This window comes from Rosa rugosa, chromosome 7, assembly GCF_958449725.1.
Source record: "Rosa rugosa chromosome 7, drRosRugo1.1, whole genome shotgun sequence".
NCBI classification, from domain to species: Eukaryota; Viridiplantae; Streptophyta; class Magnoliopsida; order Rosales; family Rosaceae; genus Rosa; species Rosa rugosa.
The window spans coordinates 39,968,479-39,974,494 of NC_084826.1; positions in this window are offsets into that span (position 1 = coordinate 39,968,479).

Here is a 6,016-nt window from a genome sequence, read left to right on the forward strand (position 1 = left end):
GGGTGGAAGACGGAAGACCTTAGTCCTAAATGCAACCTGAAAATTGAAACACCATCATCTTTCCGACCCAAAAAAAATAAAAATAAATAAAGCATACCCTCATAAACACAAGGATCAAAGCTTGCAGATTAGACAAGTTACCTTAGGTGGTTTGAAAGGATAGTCAGGAGGGAAATGAATGGTGACAAGGAATACATCTCCAGCATATGGGCTATCAGGGGATCCCATAATCGTTGCTTGCCAATGAAACATGTCCTTAGCCACAGAACCTAATAAAAATTAACCAAAAGTTCACTGAAATATCCATCTGGGTATATAACAAATCAAAAATTACAACCAATATCTACACTAAAACCGCCAATATATCAAATTGACCTTAATGGGTACGCTAGGAACACCTAAATTTAGTTTCTAAAAAATAAATCTTTGAGTGTACCTGTGCTGAAGGAAGTGGGAGGATCCTTCTGCAAATCCTTAAGCTCCTTCAAGATGCTCTTAGAGGCCATGACGACGAAACTTAGGGAAACCAGAAACCATAAAAAGAACAGATTAACTACGACTCTGACCAGAAACCAAACCGAAATAGACCCACAAATCATAGATATGAAACCCATAAAAAAGAAACCAACTTTAAGCTCAAAGACCCCGAGTTTGAATCATGGGTCCAATCCAAAACTCACAAAAATTACAATCTTGATGAATTTCAATACTCACCTTGATGATATCGATGGGTTGGATGACGCAGGTAGCGAGCATACCGGAGGCTCTGCCATTGATGAAGATCGTTCGCGTGGTTGCAGGGGGGGGTGGTGCTGCGAGTAACCTCTAATTGTGTAATCTCACCTTGTATTGAAATGGTTGCCAGAATCTGTCAACCCAGAGTATATCTCACACTGAGTAACCTCACTATGAGTTGAATCGACTCAAATAGTCACCGCCGCCTCCGCCGAATCGAAACAGATCGAATCTGTTTTCAGCTCCAGTTTCTGTCTATTTTTCTATTACAACTAGAAGCTAAAAAGAAAGTGAATGAAACATCTTTTCTCTAATTGGTGAGGTTTTCAATTGAAGAGGGAAGTCAAAAATGGGGAAGGAGGGAAGTCGAAAATGGAGAAGGAGGGAAGTGAAAGTCGGGGAAGGGGAAGTGAAATTTTGGGAGGGAATCGAAAACGCCAAGTACTGCAGCTCCGCTTTTTTATTTCAATTGGATTTCAGTTTTGGAGCCCAATCTTAGGACACAACAAAAATGGTTTATGGTGTCGTTAAAAACTGTCCACCCACTAAAAAATTTCAATTTGAAGCTGTGTGTCCTTAAAAACCTTCAAGGACTCCACATAAATTGTGTGTCCTTGTTTGGTGTCCTTGTATGTGTTTTTTCTAGTAGTGTATGTTGTATTCCTCTGCCGCTTCCATGTAAAGGGGCGCGGGGGCTCCGTTACTCCTCTTTTTCCTTCCCTGAAGTCTGCCCCTCCTTGAGATAATGGCGTGGCTCAACCTGACGTTGGATTCCATAGCTGCTTCCACTTGAGAAAAGATTCAGAAGATAATTCGAAGATTCCTGTTTTGTATTCTTGCCAGTTTTGGCTTTGTAATGAGTGTACTGCTTTTGGCCACAAAGCCACTTTATGAATACAATAATATTTTCTTATCTTGATATCCAAATATCCGTGAGAAGCCAATAATTGTGTCTCGCAAGGCCCCAAATATAGGCCCCCATAGTTGTATATTGAAAATAATATGAACTTTTAAAATATGCTCCGCGTCAAAAAGAGCCTCGCGGCGAGGGTTTTGAGAAAATATGTATCTTTTGGATCCACTTGCTGGCTCCCAACTCAAAACTCTTAGCGCCAATAACTCCTTCTTTTCCGAGATTTAAGGCACTAATCACTCGTTGAAAAACAACAGTCGTGAAAAATAATCTCGTGAAAAGAACAGTTACCTCCTCGAAAACCGTTCGGTTTCCCCACATGCTATTAATCCTTTAATAATAGCTAACTCCTCAAAAACCGCTCCTCACATGCTGCTAGTTCCTTTTTTCCCGAGATTTGGAATCACTAATCTCGATTTGCTGACATCGATTTGACTCCTCTTTGACCGTCCATCCAAGGGTGGATATTTGCATGCCTATATCTTCCTCCACATTATAAACCCAAATTTCCAATCCCAAAATCATTTCATCAACTCGAATATTTCTAACAGCAATTTTTCTTAATTACTCATCAACATCACTCTTCAATTCTCGCATTCTCTCAATCCATCACCAATGGAACCACAAAACCGGCATCCAACCGAGGATGGAGGAAGTAACAAAGGAGCCGGTAGTAGTGCTAACATGCTTCGCAGGAAGAGCAGTACTAGGTGGATTCCCACTACAGATCATATAAGAATCCTCAAAAACAGAATTGCCCACGAAGGCTTATGCGAAGAGACTGGCTAATAAATTATTCCCTCAGTGTTTTGACTCCGCAGTAATTTTTTGGATTGCACTAATTTTTTTTTTTTGATAAGTAGCTGAATTCAATAAGACAATGTGAATCAAGGTTTAGACATGCGGCCCAAGTATAGTCGCCTAGACACAAATTTTCTTTCAAATCCTTTGGGCAACCTTACTGAAATGGCTAGGTGGGGGAGAGCGAACAAGAGAGGCAGAATCCATTTTGGCATGAGCTACTCCCACATAGTGATTTAGGCCCATTTGCACGCACTTCTGGATTCAAGAACCTGTCATGAACGTTGTCCCCTTTCTAGACACCATTTCACATAGGCTATACTTACTAAGATGAGAAAGGTCATAAGTGTGAAGACAGTTCAACAAGTGTTAATAACCTTAAGGCACCTGAACTAGGCACCAATAAAGAGTTTAGGTCAATATTAACAAAAGAGACTTCACCTATTCCGTTATGATTCACAACCCCTTACTAACCTCACCTTCTTAATAGTGGTGTGATTTACAGCTCACAGTATGTCCCACTGGGCGTGCCAAAATGTTTGGCTCCAATTTTGCTGCAGCTGGTCAACAGTCTCTTTTCTGCGCGGGCGTGCCAGAACCGTTCGGGTGCGGTTGTTGGGGGTGTCCCTTGACCTGACTTCTTTCAAGTGATTGTAGACGAGGAGAGCACCAACCTCGTCGTGGGATTCTTTATGCCTCGTGGTGAGGACTTTTGCTAATCTTCTTGAAAATCACAATCGATACTCGATGTTGTAGATCGAGCAGAGCGAGAAACACTGGGAAGTAGAGAGAACTTGCTAAAGCGTGACTTTAGCTTGGCTGGTTTGCGAGGGCGTTACCCTTTCTTGGCTGGTTCCGTAACCGTTGTGGTCGTGGTACTACAATCGGCTCCCGAGGAGACTAGGACCGAAGTACGTTGACAGAGGGTTTGGTGGCACTGAAAGTCGGCTTCTGAGAAGACTAGGACTAGGAGTGTGATCACCGGTAAGAGAAAGAGAAGGAGAGGAGTTGCTCTTAGAGAGGTTTGCTCTAGAGAGACTTAGATCATCTTAGAGATGTATTGATGAGTGAATTGTGTGTTTAAGTGTTTCATTGTAACCACTATTTATACGCTACCATGCCAAAGTGTTTAGCATTAAACAAATGATAGTGGAGCATTAATTGGAGATCAGAAATGATGAATTTTGGAGATAATGAAGCATAATTGGAGATAAAAAATGATGAATTTCGGAGATAAGGAGATAAGGAGGCATAATTGGAGATAAGGAATGATGAATTTTGGAGATAAGGAAGCACTTTCGGCTCCTTTATTCCTTCAATTATATCTCCATCAAGAATTCCGAATTTGACCGTGACTTATTCATAACAAATGTTCCACTATGAGTGTAGATCATCCTGGTCAAATTTCATAGCTTTTCATATAGTGGTTGGGCCGGAAACGCTGCTGGACCTCTTACAGGTCCAGTTTTCTAGTTTTGCTTCTGCAGACAATTGGACTGATTGTTTGAAGGCATTCCACTCAAAACTAGCTCTGGCACTCTTCATAATAAATGTTCCACTATGAGTGTAGATCATCCTGGTTAAATTTCAGAGCTTTTGATATAGTGGTTGGGCCGGAAACGCTGCTGCACCTCTTACATGTCCAGTTTTCCAGTTTTGCTTCTGCAAAAGATTGGATTGATTGTTTGAAGGCCTTCCACTCAAAACTAGCTCTGGCACTCTTCATAAGAAATGATCCTTGGGATGTCTAGATTTAATCTGGACAGTTTTAGCTCATTTGAATTTCATTTGGTTAGTCTTCCGCCCCTCCTTCCTTGTTTAGCTCGGTTTCTCCTAGCCGAAGTAGGAAAATGTGCTAAAGTTGACTTTTCATGCTTCCATGCTTCCATAGTAGGCTTTATTTAGCCTCTAAATATATATTTCGAACTTGTCGACAATATATAGCTTGAGCCACTGACATTGGCTCAATTTCTCCAAGACGTGCCTTGTCATGCCAAAATACTCATTTTGGGTCCAAACAGTGCGTTTACAATTCCAACGCAATCTGAACTTCGGCTTTCTCTTCCGGCCAAACCACCTCCGCAAACACACGAAGGAGGTGAAGCCTCGTCCTTCAATCACTTGCAGCGCCGGAGCGCCCTGTTGCAGACGAGATTGGGGTGCCGCAGCGCTGCTACGTGAAACCTAGAAGGTTTCGGTTTCGCTCCGGAAAAACAGGAGTCTGAACTATTTCATCTCCTTCTCTTGATTGCATACATAGAAGACTTAATCTTTAATGGAGAATTCAGTTTTTGAAAATTCTATAAGGGACAAATAAATTAAGGGATAAAAATAAATACACAACTTCAAATTATTATAATTTTAAATTTAATACATCAGTATTAATTAAGCCAATAAGGCTTAAGGTTAAATTTTCTAAAATCCCAGCAATTGCCCTTCGTTTATTAAATTGCTTAAACTTAAAATATTATTCTTTCAAGGGCATACAAGTAAACCAAACGTATGGATTTAGATAATGTTTGAAAGAAGGATATCAGACATGTTAGAAAATAGGTCAAAGTGTCAAACCTTGGCCACGTTCCGAATAGATAAGCCATGTATTAAGGAAGGGTGGTTCTATTCAGACCTCCCAATTTGCTATTTGAACATCCTTCATTTTTTGCACAATTTTAAAACCAACTTTACCCCTTTACAAATATATATAAAAAAATAAAAATAAAAACTTGCATCTACATTGTGGGAGCTGCAACTCCCCTCTTACATCTTGCAGTTCTCTCTCCAATTCTATCCCTATCCACAAAATTTAGAAAGTTAAAATTCAAACTTTGAAATAACTACTCCATCTTATTTATTTGAAATCACCATCTAATCAAAGATTAAGAAGAGTAAGAAACATGTTTTGATCAAAACTGGAAAACAGAAAAAGAAAAACATGTATCATATGATCTAAGCAGTAGACATCTCTCTTTCTCTCCAACTCTCTATTGCAATCCTCTCTCTATTCTCCTTTCCCTCTTCCTCACTATTCCTTCATGTCTTTCTTCTACCCTCTCTCTCTTCTTGTACCCATCTCCTAATTGGTTGTCACTAGCTCCAGGAGCTTGAGACGTCTTCATTGTTTCATCTCAAGTTTATTATTAGATTCTATAAATTATAGATTAGATGATATTTGAAATCTTTGAATTTAAATTTATGCAATTTCAATGTCAATATATCTTTGAAATCAGAAAACAAAAACAGGATCAAGACTTACTTTCACTTACTTTTCTCTCAACCCAAAAAGGATTGACCAAGATTCATCAAACCTAGTTGGGCAATCAAGAATTATAAGGTTCTTTAAATTGCTCCAATGGAAATCCAACTTCAACTGGATCAAGTAATGCCAAATTGTTTGAAGAACACAAAATGGGGTTTGAAATTGGGAGTTCAAATTAGTCGATCGTAATTACCAAAAACAGAGAAATCGTTAATCTTAAAATAAATTTTTTTTTTTTTTGGTGTGCTCCCAGTTGATCATGAAAGCTAACTAGAGTTTGGAGGTGCAAAATTTTTTTCTTCTTTTATTAT